Source organism: Furipterus horrens, unplaced genomic scaffold (genome assembly GCF_987537825.1).
Source record: "Furipterus horrens unplaced genomic scaffold, mFurHor1.1.pri manual_scaffold_8, whole genome shotgun sequence".
Classification (NCBI taxonomy): Eukaryota; Metazoa; Chordata; class Mammalia; order Chiroptera; family Furipteridae; genus Furipterus; species Furipterus horrens.
In genome coordinates this window covers 6,140,905-6,158,419 of record NW_028327178.1, presented here as the reverse complement: position 1 = coordinate 6,158,419, position 17,515 = coordinate 6,140,905, and positions in this window count along the sequence as shown.

Below are 17,515 nucleotides of genomic sequence, written 5' to 3'. Positions count from 1 at the left end.
ACTTACAATCTTTGCCTGGAATGCTTTCCCTCCTGTGGCCCCTGTGGCCATATGTCTGATTCATTCCTGTCAGGTCGGTGATTTGGTACCACATTCCAGATGAATCCTTCCTTTTTCATCCACTCGGAAACTGCAGTGACCTTCCTACCCCAACCCCATTGCTTTACATGCACCTCCTATTCCTTTTTCTTTGACGTCATCACTTTCTGCCATTCATGTAGACAGCATGCGGTGAGCTATGGCTTTTTTAATCTTTTTAAAAATCAATTCTGCTAATACCTGTCTTTTTGGTGTAATAGACCACTTAAATTTAAAGTAATTATTATGTTAGAGGTTAAGTGCCATTTTATTACTTGTTTCTATTTTATTAAAGGAAGTAATTAGAAAAAGAGGAAGAAAAAAATGTACATTCTCCAGAAAGTAATTTGCTTCTGTGAAAATATATTGAGACTGTTTCAAAGAAAAAACTCTATCAAAAGTCAGATGACAGTCTTACAACAGTGTACACAGAATAAAGAAAAATGCAAGGCTAAAAGAATGAATAATTTTTCAATGCAATTAGAAGTCTAGGTCTTATTTTCCGTACTTAGCAAAATTTGTTTCAAAAGTACACATTCCAGATGATGGAAAACCTAAGCACAAATCAATTTTGTGTAAAACCGATTGCATATTAGAGAAGATGAGTTTGCATACTGACTGATGTCTCAAGCAGTATTGTAAAGTTGTTCTATTTGCTTTATGAATTTTTTGACATTGTGCCAGGTATTTTATATAAACAATTTAAAGTAACAATGAAAACTCAGACATGGTAAAACCTCAGTAAACATTTTGAATGGCTGACTGTATGAATGAATAGGGAAAGATCTCAAATTTTATAATAAAATTATATTTTCTTTTATGATATGCTTATTGCCAAAAGTACTTCTTTTCCACCTCTCTATATTTTTCATAGGCCCCTAATAAATGCAAGGAACTATGTTGGACCATCTATAATAAGTTATCTTGAAAAGTCAATTTTTATGATTTCTGAAATTATAGAATTGCAGAAGTTGGCAAATATTAAAAATAAGTATTTAGAATTTTAAAACATGAACTATTAATATTACACATGTCATCAATTCACAAAAAAAGTACCAAAAAGTAAATAAAATAATTCTGAAAAAGTAAATTAAATAAGCTTTTCAATATTAAAATATTTGCATTATGCTAAAGTAATTATTTTTGTTAATTTAAATGAGATGAACACAATGGACAAAAATCTTATATACCCTAATATTCAGCAAGGGGGTAAAAGTACAAATATCAAATTAGGAAAGAGCAAGGGAAACTTGCAGCGCAGGAAAATGTTTTGTAAACAGAAACAATTTAAAATCACTCTGTCTTTATAAATTTGAAAGCACATATGAAATGTGTGCTTCGGAGGAAAATTAATATATAAACACCGTACCCAGAAAAGATAGAAAGTGTGAACAATTTATTTTAATGGAAAACAATTTAAAGAAACTTCCTAGTAATGGCACAAGACTCATATTTTTTTTTCCTGAGGGCAATTTTACCAAATCTTTAAAGATCATAAAGTAAAATAACACCTAAATTGTTTCAGAGAATAGAAAAAGACCAAAAACATTTCAATTTTTATGTGAATATCCTGCAGTGTGATGAAGGTGATAATAAAATAATACTATAGTACAATATCACTTATGAATATCACTGAAGACTATCAAACAATCCCACAGCATCTTAAACATAATACAATATGACCAATGACAACTTATTTTTGAAATTCCATGAATGAGTAAAGGACTCCTTTAAGATGATGGATTATATTTATGGAAGTGGGAGTAATATCATAATCATTTCCATAAATACAAAGCATAGTTTTTAAAACTGAACTTCAACAAATGCCTGAGGTAGGTACAATAATCCCCTTTTTATACACGAAAAAATTGAGGTTCAGAGGATGAAGGCTTTTGCCCAAGGTCACATAGCTATCAAGTGCCAATGTGGGAGTTCAACCTTCACCTTACTGAGTCTAAATGTCACTATCACACAGCTCACACATAGGAGAAATTCTTTTTTACATCCTGGGCATTTTCTCTGTGCCAGACATGGTGCTAAATGCTCTATTATATCACCTTACTCAGTCCCCACAACCGCCTCATTAGGTAATACCATTCATGTCATTTTCCCTGTTTAACAAAAAGGGAACAAGCCCAGGAAGATTACACAGCTAAAGGATGGAGCTGGAATCTGACCTAGGTAGTTAAATATAAAAATCAAATTTCTACTAATTGTAAAAAGAAGCAATAAAATAATATAATGTAACATATGGTTATTATTCCTTTTCCAGTTTCTGTGTATGTGTGTATCTGTGTGTGTGTGTGTGTGTAACATTTCATATATAAATAAGTTCTGGGAACCTAATAAACGATATTGCGAATATATTGGGCTGGCCAAAAAGTTGACTTTTTTTTTTTTTTTTCCGTAAGATGGTTCTAGTAGCACTTTGTTGTCTTCAACTTCATTAGAGACAATTTTGTTAATTTTATTGTGACAGCTGTCATATCGATATGCAACATAAAGTTGGATTTTGTGTAGCTATTTTAATATTGAAGATGAAAGAAAATGTGTAACACTTTCAGCATATTATGCTTTATTATTTTAAGAAAGGTAAAAATGCAACTGAAGCACAGAAAAAGATTTGTGCAATGTATGGAGAAGATGCTGTGACTGACGGAATGCGTCAAGGGTAGTTTGTGAAGTTTTGTGCTAGAGATTCCTCACTGGACAGTGCTCCATGGTTGGGTAGACCAGTTGAAGTTGACAGCGATCAAAACGAGATGTTAACTGAGAAAAACCAACATTATATCACATGGGAGATCGCTGACATATTCACAATAACCAAATCAGGTTATTGGTGAAAATGAAAACTGTGTCTTTTATTTTATGGAAGAAACTAAATGGACTTTTAGCCAGCCCAACAGATAACAATGCTGTATTAGGCCCCTGGAAGTTCTAAGAGAGAATTTTAAAGGGTCTCACCACAAAATGAAGGAATGGAATTATGTGACGTGATGACAGTCCTAGCTAACACTGTGGTGGTGATCATACTACGTAATATGTAGTGAATTAAATCAACACCTGTGACCCTTAAACTTACATAATTTTATCTGTCAGTTACATCTCAACAGAGCTGGGAAAAAGCCCCTATACAAATAGAAATCAAATCATGAAAAATAAGGGAAAAAATGGGAGTGAGGTCCCCCAGGGCTCCCCAGCCTTTTCCACACATGAGGACGTGGGGAGAAGTCAGCCACCTGGAAGAGGATCCCCACTGGTCATGCTGGTGCTCTGACCTCCCACTGCCAGTGTACACGGCCGTGAGAAGTAGGCCTCTGTTGTTTGTAAGCTACCCAGTCTGTGGTACTTTGTTATGGCAGCGTGAACACACTAAGACAGCAACGTAATAAAGGTGATTAAAATACATCTCTGACTTCCACCAGATGTTTCTTGTTAGACTTTGGGCTACCATGCATGTATAATCATTGTCAGGGCAGGAAAACTTTGCAACATCCATGGAATGGAACTGGAACAACTAATAAACTAAAGGATGTGGTTGACTTCTAAGTAAGGCCCATGTCAATTTCACCCCCCTGACCTAATAATTATCTCCCCAAAGCCTGCTTCTATGTACCATCACCTCAGGAGTTGGAATTTCAACCTAAGTTTGGACCACAGCAAATACTTGGATTTCTGCTCTTTCTTCCCTCCTCTGCAGGCCAGGCGTAGCAGCACAGACTGCACACATGTAGGCTGTGCCCTGTTACATATGCACGGACTTCCCTCTGTACAGTACGGAAATTTTGCTCTCATCCATCCCATTTTTCTTCGCAAGAAAAACCTGCAAGTCCTAAGAGACGCCAGGAGTAGTAGAATGAGACAGGGCTTGGTTCTCTTTCCTCGATATTCACCAGATACAGTAGTCTCTCTCTAGATCGCGGTTCACTTATCGCAGCCTCGCTGTGTCGCGGGATTTTAAAAGATATTTTATGTTTAATTATTTATCGCAGATTTTTCACTATATCATGGGATTTTGCAGCACTATACAGTAAATACTAAAATAAATGTAAGCTTCCTACTTCACAGATCTTCACCTATCGCAGGGGGTCTAGAACGTATAATACCCGAGATAAGTGAGGGATCGCTGTATTTCCAAGTTCTGCCACACTTTCAGCTCTCCTGTAGGGAAACCTGGGGCCACTAACTCCTAAGCCTTTTGTAAAAATAATGCTTTTGTGTGTGTTAAGCACGTGCCATCTTGACTTTCTCCCCCATCGATTTAGGAAGGTTTTACCTTCTGGCCTCTGTTAGGTCAGTTAGCACTTTTACATGTGTTCTCTAGTTTTTGATATTGTATTGTTGTTTTCTCCATTTACATCCTCCTTTGTTTTTCTGGACTCATTGCTTCAAAATTCCCACTATTGTTTCTGAGGCGTGAGAGGTAAATCCATATAATCAGCCCAGTGGTACTGTATGAAATGATCATAGAGTTTTGAACGTGGCGTGCCTGGCGTAGTTCTTGGCACCATACACAGACATGTCAGAGTCCCAGACCTGACTGGCTTGTGCTCCCCTAGGGGTTACTCACCTCCGGTAATCGGATCCAGCAAATGTGAATTGAGGAGAAGTAAAGGCAAAGAAAGAACCTAACTGAACTGGCACCCTTGGGACAAGCTGGCCAGTGGAATCATACTGCAAGTTAAACATGACAGACATAGGTGCAAATGTTAATTTTCTACATTTAAAAATAAAAATAAACAGGTAAAATTAGTTTCAATACTGTATTTTACTTAACCCACTACATCAACTATATTATCATTTCAGCATGCAATCAATATGTTGTTATTAAAGTGATATTATACATTATTTGTTTTTATAGTAAGTCTTTGAAAATCTATGCATATTTTATGGCTATGTGGTTAGAAAACAAAACCTATGGTTAGTTTATGGCTGTATTTCAATCCCAAGTAGCTTCATTTCCCATAGTCAACAGTCACATATTTCATGTAGCTGTCAAAAGTAAATATAGCACAGAGTAAATATTAAATGTTAGTTATTACTACTGGCACTATTTTAAGGAGTTCAGTTTTATCTGAAATGCAAAGGAAGACACAAAATAGAGATAAATGTAGAGAAAAGTGAACACCTCTGAGATCTGTTTAAGAAGCAGAGTCAATAGAGCTTATGATGGACTGCATGCAGGTGAATAAGAACCGGGGAAAGTGATAAATTACAACAATCACCTTCATCATCTTCTGCTGCTCCCTGAATTAGAGGAAGGAAGCACTGAAAGGAATGTTCAGATTCAGGTTTTGCCCCTGAGAAATTCAAAAGGTGGGAAAGCAAAGCCAATCCAAGGTAGAAGGAAAAGAGAAACCATCATTTTCCCTCCAGGGGTCTCAGGAATGAGCGTGAACACAGTGGACAAGGAGTCCTGCAGGTCTTCCAATATTTTCTTAAAATGTCCCTGTCTGTTGTTATAGGCAGTGATATTGTCATTGCAATGTCCCTGTATTGCTGCCAATTCCTGACTTTCTAAAATATAAGACTAAAACTGAGAGTTAGTAATGGTTTTCTGAGCCCTGACTTCTACAGCATTCTCAAGGAGTTTTTGAAGGATCTCGCTCCCCGTGTTAGATACCTATCTGCAGGGGAGGAGTAGCTGTCTGACTCTGGTTAGACTGTGCTCCGTGTTGAACTGGGTTGAACATCCCCTCAATCTGCATTATTCCAGTTTTAACTCTACTAATAAGAAGTAGTTGTGAAAGACGTGGAAAACAGAAAAGGAAGGCGATTATTACAGCAGTGGTGGGCAGATCTTTGGGCTTCTGAGCAGTGGTATACTGCAGCTACTCCTCACGTTCATTTTTTTTTTTTTTTTTTTTGGTCCTGAAAGTGTTCTGTCCTCTATTATAGGCATCTGTGATTATCAGCATTTTCCTGCTAATTAGATAAGATTTTGATTTCCTGAAAACTAAAAAGAAACTATCTAGGAAAGGTGCTCCTTGGCTTTTATCAACCAAATCTTTTAATAAATCTCATGCATTTAATTCCTTCAATTACATTTTATCTCTTTGACTAGCATGATAAAAATCAAACCTCAATAGGCACACTGCTTGATTCTGTAAATCATGTTGAGCAATTACACCACCAGTTAATAGTCAGAAAACAACGCATCTGGACTTTAACTGCAAACTTGACATTGTTTCTTACATTCTTAGGGATATCTCTGAATATTATGGGTTCTGAGACAGTATTTTTAGAAGATGCATACCTATAAGTGAGAGAATTTAACTGGAGTTCACCAGTTGGCATCTCGAGATGCGGTACTAAAGATCTTTCATAGAAAATGCCTGTTGAACCATAAGCTTTCAAAATGGTTGTCCTTGACGTCAATGAAAAAGTATGAAACGTGTTATCACGTTATCAGATGCAATAAAGCTGAGAAACTGAAAAATTAAACTGTGCACCATTAAAACTTCTCTGCCTTGTGATTTTAGTCAACTTGCTTAAATTTATTTTGGCACTTGTCAAATCCAAATTTTTAAGTTATAAAAAGTCATAGGATGCAGAATATCTTTCACCTGCTTGGCACTTTTCCCATGTTTGACATAAGACTACACAAAAACAACGTTGGTCTAGGTCTATGCAATATAAAGCATGAGAACATTCATTTAATTCTTATTAACTTGAAATAGAAGTCATCTGTGACCCCGAAAGAGCAAACATCTCTCTCAGCCCAGCTCTAACCATTCCTCTTCCTGGATAAATCAATTTTGTAAGGATAAATTATACCTATTCAAAGAACCTAATGCATTATTTCTTCGATGATCTATTAAGCATTCAGCTCTGTACTATGCCCTGTGATTATTAAAGAGAGAACTTTTTTTGGCATACTAAATTAGGATCAGTTCAGAAAGGAGTAACAGATATGAATAACAATAAATCTAAGCTAACTAGATATAAAAAGATCAGTAACCACTATATCTTCCTATGAGCTGTAAAGTACCACTATGGGACTTGCAAATTAAGTGGCTTGCATTTAATCCCTTTTCTAAATGTACCTCTCTAGGCGGTTGCAAGTTTCTCGAAAAGTGAATGTGGATGGAGATAGTGCTTTAAAACTATTTCAGAATATGCTCCACTGGGGTTAATTTTGAAATCTAGAAGGCTGATTCACACTATGTTTCAAAATAAAATGGCCCATAAAGATACTGTAGTTTCAGCCCGATCAATTCATGTTTTAGAGAAGTTTCCATAATTCTTTAGTAAAGCATTAAACCCACTTCACTGTTAAATTATGTACGAAGAAAAATGATCTATGGACCTTTGTTTTAAAGAAATGACAGGGATGGCCACTACTTAAAGAAGATCTGTACCTTATAAGAAGTGCTGTATGATGATAATCACGCTACCAAAAGTGTCTATTCAGAAGAATGGCTGCTTTGGGAGAAATTGCAGATGAAATGTTGAAGTTACATGCTGAAAATCGAGGTTATTTCAAAGTCATAGAATCTTCTCTGAACCAAGCCAACTTAAAGCTGAGCCCACGGACAAAATGATCTCTTCCTTAAAGGGGTGAACATACCAGAGAATTAGGAATAAAAAGTGATTGTTGACCAACTAATTAGCAGATTGACTAGTGTTTCAGTTCACTGAAATGTACACAAATTAACTTAATATTTACCTGAATATAGAGGACAGAATGTGTCTCCTAGTTACAATTATAATAAAATTTAAGTATTCAGCATCTTATCATTTATAATATATTTTCACATAGATTTTTCTAATTTGATATTTATAAGCAGGCCAAAATGTAAAACAGGTATGCAGCCCTACAAAGAAAGAACTATGACAGGCATAAGGAAGTTGTGACAATCTGATTTGTTTTCCCCAGTTCCATATTCCTGTCACATAGATATCACAACATTCGATTGTCCACGTGAACAGAGCGAAGTGGGGGATTCCAGTCACCATCCCAGCTCTGGCAGAATCCAGACTAGGGCCTATACTCCAAGTACAACCCAGACAAAGTCTACATCATTTTGCTTAACTCTTTAGGGCACTGAAAAGAAATCATTATTCAAAGCACTAACCTATTGAAATCCAGCTGTAAGTGTGCTGAATTTCCAGAGAAAACCCTAGAAAAAGGGTCGGAGAACTCTGGCCTGTGGGCAAGCTGCTTGCTCTTACAAACCACGTCTTGTCACTGCAGAGCTGAACCCACTAATTTAGGTATCGTCCACGGCTGTTTTATATGATGAAACGAACGTGGAGGAATTGCAATAGAGGCCGCAGGCACGACATTCCCTAATATGTCCCGATTCTTTAAGCACGGATTTGCCGACCACAGCCCGGAATTCACATTGGCCACCAACAATTCCACATTGCAACAAAAAGCAGTAGGAGCACAGTCCTCGCTCAGAGGGAACTCAAAACCCAGAGCCTCTCCCTGCGGAGAGACAGGCACACCCAACGTGTAAGACCCGCACCTGAGAGCGGGATCCTCAACTGTGAGAAACAACGGTGCTCACGACTGCGACCGGGAGACCCACACAGGACAGCAAACTGAGAAACCCCGTTGAAAAGGCTCCACGCAGGCTCAGTGGTCACAGGCCCCAGCAGAGAGGCAGCCCCTCGAAAAGCACCCAGAATTGCTGTGAAAGCAGCTCACTGACTAACCTTTAAAGTTCTGGTCTGAGGGACAGGATCCTGCTGGGGGTTGCTCCAGGTGTGGACACTGGTGGGCGGTGGGGGAGAGCGCACGCTTTTCCTTCTGTTTTCCAGCCGGGCCAGCCTGAGCTCCCGCTGCCCGGGCAGCGCCTTTATTCTGCTCCCTCTCCCATGCTCATGTGTGCGGGACAGAATCTGGTCCAAGGCACAAAGGGTGAAGAGCTTGGACGATGTCACCTCCTTTCTTGCCACATCAACAACCGCAAAAACTGAACAAACTGAAAAGCCGTGACTTTCCATAAACCAGTCTGAGAACCGATAGAGCAGCTCCCAGTTCACAGGGAACCGCTGCGCAGGACCCTAGGCGGACAGGTGAAGCCAGACAGGGCCGGATTGGCTCACCTGAAGGACCGGCTCCGGAGATTTTAAAGGGTCATCTGGATGAATTGCTGGAGGCTGAGGGCCTGAGGGTGGCCTAGCTTGAGAGGGCAAAACTTCTGGGGGCTGCAGTCTTTTGGAGATGTGCCCTCTGGAATTCCAGCAGGTTCTCCTGAGAAAGAGCCAAAAAAAAAAGAAGAAGAGGAAGAGGAAGAAGAAAAAGAAGAAGGAGAAGGAGGAGGAGGAGGAAGAGGAAGAGGAAGAAGAAGAAGAAGAAGAAGAAGAAGAAGAAGAAGAAGAAGAAGAAGAAGAAGAAGGAAGAAGAAGAAGGAAGAAGGAAGAAGAAGAAGAAGAAGAAGAAGAAGAAGAAGAAGAAGAAGAAGAAGAAGAAGAAGAAGAAGAAGAAGAAGAAGAAGAAGAAGAAGAAGAAGAAGAAGAAGAAGAAGAAGAAGAAGAAGAAGAAGAAGAAGAAGAAGAAGAAGAAGAAGAAGAAGAAGAAAGGAAGAAGAGAAAGGAAGGAAGCTGGAAAACATTAATAAAAGGAAAAAAAAAAAAAAAAAAAAAAAAGAAGGCTTCTGGTCTCTCTAGGAGTGGGAGAGGAAAAGTAATCATTGTGAAAATATGCCCAGAATGTTCTCCATGAGCCTATGCAGCAACCCCTCCCCATTGCCTGCTCCCCAGGGGAAAAGAGCACCTGAGACAAGAGCGTGTGTGCACGACAGTGTCTTCACTGCGCAGCTCCGAGGAGCTCAGTGTGTGCGTGTGCCCGTACATTGCCTAGTGTACTAGACCTAAGTCGTCCTAAAAATAGAATGTTGCGGAGGTCCCAGAGATATCCCATTCTAGTGATATGTATTATTCAAATGGATATTTTGCAGGAAATAATGTCTTAAGTAACAAAAAATATAAAATTTGCTTCTTCACTTCTTGTTCATTGTAATTGTTTTTAATCCTCCCCTGAGGACACGCTTATTGATTTTAGTAAGAGAGGAAGGGAGCGAGAGGGAGAGAGAGAACGAGAAACATCCCTAATAAGCTCCCCAACCCAGACCTGGGCATGTTCCCTGAACAGGAATTGAACACTCAGCCTTTCAGTTTACAGGACAACACTCCAAACAACTGAGTCACGCAGGCCTGGGGGCCTTTTGCTAATTTTAGTAGTTAAGAGACATGTTAGGGACATACTGGCTTACAAGTACGTCCTTTAGCTAGTTTAACTGTATAAAATTTAATCTTTTGAAAACATGAACAATGTTGACTATATGACTCAATTTCCCTAAAGAATATCTACTAATACTTGAGTATTCCAAGCCAGCATCCCTTACCTTTCATATTTAATACAAAGCAGTATAGGTATGCTATTTAAAAATTCATTATTATTCTGATTTTCTTTCGTCTGGGGCAATGTCTTAAGGCAGGGGCTAACTGTAAAAGCCGCGTATCAGATCATTTCTGTTTGAATTAAGGCGCTGCCTGAAAGAAGAGATGCATCTTGAATTGCTTTATAAAGGTGATAATGCGGTTGAGATCCCCACATCTCTCAGTGGGACTGTTTCCGTGTTTAACATATTGAATACACTTAAGCATCCCATCTTTCAGAAAAGCAATTAGAGGTCATAATGAAATACTCTGACTTAGTTAATGCTACACACAGTTTGGAAATAAATAGAAGTGATTAGGGAACAGAAATATGGGGCTGAAATCTGCCTCAGGGAGCGATGCACATGCCATAGAAAGTAGCATTTGGCTTTCAGAATTACAGAGTCAGCTTGGAAGTGAATAGCCCTGCCCCCACATGCCCTTTGAGTTCAAATCCCGAGGTTTCACAAGCTCTGTGCAACCAATTTAATTAGAAAAGAGAACCCATTATAAACAAACACATGTTTTACATGGGCAGAAACCCTTCTGCAATCTGGAATGTTACATATGCTAAGATGATCCACTTATAAAAACCTAAACAATGGCTCTAGTTCTATTTTAATAAATCTATTAGCTTTTACTAATGTTGCAAAGCTAGACATCATAAAGAAATTTAGGATTTTCATGCAGTATGAACTTCTGGGTCACTTTTACTTCTTTTTTACACGTATTCAACTATATTCTCTTCTTCTGAGCTGATAATGGTTAATATTTGCCTTGGCACATAATGTGGAAGGACCCATGTTCTTCCATCTAAGGAAAGTGAGGGCAATGCACCCTCTGCTCGGGCAGATCATCAGCTTGATACTTGACCTTGCCTTTGCCAGATAGAAGTCAAGCTTTATTTCAGCAAGAGTAACAGACATTTTAATGACACAGTTAGGAATACAGTAAGGATTCCACACTAATCTGTCCCCACCATGTTTTAACAATTTCTCTATAAGTATTACAGAGGGAACATTTTACATTCGTTGCTTTTCACCTAGTAGAATAGAAAGATAATATGGTTACTTAAGCACATTTGCCCTTTAAAAATGTGTTTAAATATGTATCTTCTGATTTATTCTTTTTTGTTTCACCCTTTCCAGGTTTATTACTACAAATATTTACCTGCCTTTTTTCTTTTTTGCCCTCAATTTGATCAGAAGGCACTTCAAATGAAAACTTCCAATATAACTGACCTGTGTTATTCTGTGTTGACCACCTTAAACATCAATACCAGGTTTGATATATATGTTGGGGGGTCAAACATAAAATTAATTACAGTTCACGTGTGCAAAAAATGGGGCAATTCATCTGCTTCTCAGCCTGTTCATTTCATGCCCTGACCATCCTCTGAATAAATGGAGTCTTCTCCTTCATTTTTATCCTGGGTGAAGTGGACATGTGCTAGAGGAGTCAGTGGGCTTGAACTGGGGCTCAGTCGTGATGTAGCCCATTATCATGGTATTTGGGGTCATCTACTGGTCAGTTGCTGACTCATTTAATCAAGAGGCGTGACTCTTTGATATGACAGAGCCCATGCAGCCTGGTGTCAGAAGGGGAGAGTTAAAGGAACATGTCCAGCTTATTACCCACTCTTGTTCCTGGGGCGCAGGTCCCTGATGGGAAGTAAGTAGGAGCTTCAGCGCTGTTTGTTTAGGTAAGCCTACTTTGTGTTACCCCAGAACACCAGCTCGTCCTCCAGGCGTGTGAGTCTCAGTTCTGTCCCTGCGAATCTCAGAGGCCATCGCCTCGGAGCAACTGATCACAGTCTTTAGTTACTGATTAGATTATAGAAAAGTCCTAAAAAGCACATTCTAGTACAAGTGCTATATCGCACGGAAAATACCCAAACAGAGTGCGGAGCAAAAAAAGCATGACGAGGAGGTGCCAAACGCTGCACAAACAAATGGTAGTTGCTCTGAATTCTCCAATGCGAATTGAGTGTTTTTCTCATACTCTTGCTTTAAACTTCTTTCCTTCTTCTGTTTGCTCTTCGCAGCGATATTAAAAAGTCACGCAGCTCTGAGGGCTGTGGCTCAGTGGGTTGGAGGGCTGTCCCATGACCAAAAGGCTGCCACTTTGATTACAGGCCAGGCAGGGCACGTACCTGGGATGTGGTTTCAATCTCCAGCCCAGGTGCCGGTAGGAGGCAACCAGCCAATGCATGTTCCTCTCCCAAATTAAGGTTTTTTTTTTCTTCCTTCTTCTCTCCCTTCCCCTCTCTCTAAAAGCAATGAAAACATGTCCTTGAATGGTAAAAAATAACCACACAAAGCTACTTCTTTGTATTCTCTTTGTGGGTGACTTTTCTAGGGAGAAGAAAATAGGTCATATTAAGTAAATGAATATACTAGGTTTGTAAGCCGTTGCTCAATGTAACAATAATTTAAGAATAAATGTGCTTGAATGATCAATGTTTCTTCTGTGCCCACATTTGAGTGTGTCATTTCTAGGAGCAGTATTACATGTAATAATAATGGGGAAAGAAACACGTTTGGCATTTAATTTCGATAGAAACTCTGTCTACATAATAATAACATAAAAGGGGTAAATGTGCTTTGAAAAGCAAAAGCTAACCAACTCTTGATCTTACCTATATGTACATGTCATTTATATGCAGCCAGAACATCAACAGCGACACAAAATTATTAGCAACAGAATAGGATTAAAGCCCCTGGGCCAATAAACGAAGGAGGTGATGTCAATGAGGAGGCACGGGGTGCCACAGGTGAAAGCCAGGGATTGCGAATGAGCTTGCCTGGCTTTCATGGTTAGCAGTTCTCCAGTGTGTGACTGCAGGCTAATGGCTCAGTCTCAGTCTCCCTCTCCTTACTAATACCCTGGAAATAAGATCAGTACCTTCCCATAAAGTAGAGGATTAAATGAGAAGGCACTAAAAAAAAAAAAAAATCACTTCGAACGAGACCTGGAAATATACCTGCTTTAAAAAAAAAAAAAAATAGCTGGGAAGATTGAGGGAACCAGCTTTGTTTGGTTTGCTCCGACAAACTTGAGAGGATACAAATCCCCTCGTCACCAATGTTTCCCTCTTTTTTGGTCTGTAGCGTGACTCAGGGATGCCCGTTCAGAGGCAGGGGTTCCTGTGGAAGAAGCTGAGACCTAGTCTCCCCTGAGCACCACCCTGCCACCCTGCTCGTGGTCTCTCACGTCACCTCTAAGGGTTCCTCGCCGTTATTTTTCAGGCAAGGGTAGAGATACTTCATTGATTCGCATTTGATTCAGGGTTTATTACATAGCACTTGAACCTGGACGCTCTCAGTAGGTGCTACAGGTCAGTCCGATCTCCGACGTTCCTCATTTACTTACCTAGGACAGGTGAACGGAAGCGTAAGACACGGAATTTTCAGAGTTCAAAAGTTATCCTAGCATGTTCTCTGGCAAGGATTTCCTTTTCAGGTATTTATGTAAAAGATATAAAGTAACATGACTATAGATAACATTTTATAAGGAGAGACATTTCTGCACTTCAAACTGTCATTGGAACAAATTATTTTAACAATGTTCGATAATGGTAAGAAGTCACTATGAAAAAATGCCCAGTGCAGGGCGGGGCTACAGCAGATTTATAGTTTTGAGGGCACAAAACACAGTTTATTCTTGTGTTAATATTTATTGATTATTGCATTATTTTCCATACAAGCAGCTATAAACCTACTTTTTCTAACTCCTGTACGATTTATCAACTTTTCAATTTAAGATGAATGAAACTAAAACCATTTTCAAATAATTGGGTGAAATTCCCTCTTTAAAAATTGACTATGTCACGTGTAGGTGTGTGTTAAGTTTTAAAGAGAGTTAAAATTAGGTAATTAGCTCTGCAGAGGAAGCTTCCCGTGTAAGGTAGAGGTCGTCCGGATCAGCAAGAAGCATCTGAGAGTGGAGGTGTCGGAGTGAGCTGGACGGTTGCCTAGAACTTGTCTGAGCTCCAAGTTCAATAAAGAAGGAGAGATGATAAAAACTGACTCATCAGGGGACATATGGCAATGTGTCCTTAATTTTTGTTTTTCAAAAGAGGGAGGACAGGGAATCTAGAGAGAAGGCAAGGGTACAGCTTTCATTCTTTATTGTGAGAGAACAATCTGCTTTGTAATTTAATTTCAAGTTCTTTATATACAGTTAGAACTGTGAGTGTCAGATGTTAGATATTAAGAATAGGTTTGAACGCTTTCTCCTGGAGACATTAGCATATTTTATTTCTTTTATGTAGTTCTAGTAGAACGTAGAAATAATTTCATTTCTTCATTCACTACAAAGTGAGCAAAACCAATCCTTTCTCTTTTGATAATCCTTTTTCTTAAAAATAGCTAGAAAAAGTTGCCACAAAATTTAGTTACTACTTTAGCTTAGCAGGGTTTTTTCCAAAATAAATATCATAGAGGAACGGCTTTCAATCAGAATATCTCATACATAATGTATAATGTGAGTGATTAATTTTTCCTTTGGTAATAATGTAATATGATACTGACAGGATTAAAGGAGGACATAGTAACAGCAAACTAATTAATGGCCTGAGTTAATTTATTTACTTCTTGTCTACATTAATTCTAAAGTAAGAAGATCAGTCTATGAACATTCCTAAAGATAAACTTAATAATATACCAACAATTATTATGTTAATGATAATAACAGGAAAAATTATCATTTGCCCTACATTAGGCAAAGTTCATTCTTTCTATGTATTATTACAGTTAATTCCTATAAGAGTGAAATGAGTTATATACTCTTGATATTCCCATTACATAGATGAAGCCACCAAAAAGAAAGTTTTAAACAGTGTGCTAAAGTTGACCTAACAAAGACTTGTTAACAACTGGGAAATAATTTAGAATGTACTTCATAGATCACTTACTCTCACTGGCATGCTTGTGAGGTCACGTATGGAAACATGTGATTCCATGCATCAGGGGTCCCCAACCCCTGGGGCCTCAGGCAAAGCTTGCCTGAGCTCTACCTGCTGCCCTTCACAGTCTTCCATGAAACCAGTCTGTGGTGCCCAAAAGGTTGGGGGCAGCATTATCTCCACTCCCGTTTTGAGACAAAACAGTAAATAGGTTCTTACCTGTATATAGCTGTGCATATATACTAGCTTCCTTGTCCAGCCTTATTTGTAGCTGAGATAAATCACTTAGCCCTGCAGAACTCAGTACAACATATCACATTTTAAGTAGTAAAATGAAGAAGCACAAAGGATGGCATGAAATAAAGCTGTATGTACCATTTTAATAGGCTCACATATATTTTAAAAACACTATAACTTACATGTACTTCTTTTGTATTTTATGGTTTATATTAGAAAATAGAATTTTAAATTATGTCTTTGAACTACGTGAAATGCCAAATTGATTTGATATGTTAATGTATTCAGTTTATTCATTAGTTTGGAACTTGAAGGAAACGTCATGAAAATGTTTTATTGTATTCAGTTTTTATCCACATTTGCCATGATCTTTCAGATGCCCACATTGGCCAAATTTCAGACAGTTGCACAGCTTCTGGTCATTGCTAAATTGTTTTTTAAAAATCCCTTTACAGGTACCAGACACCTTTAATATTTTTTATTGTATTTTTCCCATTATATTTAGCCCGCTTATGTCCCCCTTCCCAGCAGAAGCCTTTAAATCACATCCAATGTAAGGTTCCATCTCTTACCCGCTCCTACTTTCCTGGCTGCTTCGGGGTGGGAGGAGAGGTAAGGGGCCAACACACCTGGCTGGTGCTATTGTTCACCCCACAGCCAGAGTCCTGTGTGAGGACGAGCATCCCACCAGCCCCTGCGGGCATTCTATCCTGGGCCACTTGCATGGGGGGTTGGAAGAGGTTCCTATTGTCTCCCGGCCCATGTGACATGTTCTTTAGATGACTGATTTAAGCTCCCTCTCAGCCTTTATCTTTTGTGCAACATTTCTGCAGTGGCAATCACTTAACCGACAGGAAACTCGTGCAGCTCTGCCTGTCAAAGGCTAAGGAACGGCATGTGGCCCCTCTGCAGCCTTTTCTCTTCCGAACATTTCAGACCAATCGGTCAACCTGCCGTCCTCAGAGATCTAAGAACAGAAGGAAGTCACAGATCCTAACAGGTCCCAGAATCTGCTTCGTGGTTGCGATGCTAGACTCCCTTCCTCCAGAAAATCACAATTTCTCACAATAGATAAATATAGACGGAACAGATGGATATGTGCTGATAGACGGACTTAAATAGGAAAGTGAAATGTTACATATTCCTTCCCTCCACTTATCTCTCAAATTAGTCTCCAAGCCTTTAGTGTAATTGATATCTAATGCCCTTTTTATGTCACACAGAAGAACATGAAGCTTACCTGATAGGTTTTACGTGGCCCTGTTAGCTTAATAATGTGTTGGTAACCAGGCCGAGCTCTGAAATGAGAAGCTGAGGGTCATGTGTGCACATTTTCATGCACATCACTCTTTGTGCAAACTCACGCTTATGAGATCCTCAGAAGGGCCTGTCCTAACTGAACTGTGTAACATTATTACCTTTTTAAATTCCAAGTATAATATAAATAACTCCAAGCAAGTTAAAATATCTAACTCACATAATTTCCAGAAAGATTTTTAAAATCTTTCCCCAAGCACTACCCAGTGCTACATTATTTTTTTTTAATCCATTAATTTCATAGTAATATTCAACCAAAGGCAGTATGGCTTCTATACATAACTAAGTACTAATTGGGATGCATGAATACATTCGCTTACTATGTACTAGAAAAATGTTCAGACACAAACAAACAAGCCAGACAATCCCTTGCCCAGTTAAGGTTTACATTCCAGTAATGAAGACAACAAAAAGTGAAGTATTTATAACATAATATACTGGGTAGCTGAGGGCTTTGATGGAGAGCAAAGCAGAGCAAGAGCCACAGTGGGGGACGATGATCACCCCCTGAATGCGGGGACTGGAATACAGCGATGTTGGCAGGAAGATTGTTCCAGGCCTCCAGGAGGAGATTGGAAGATTTAA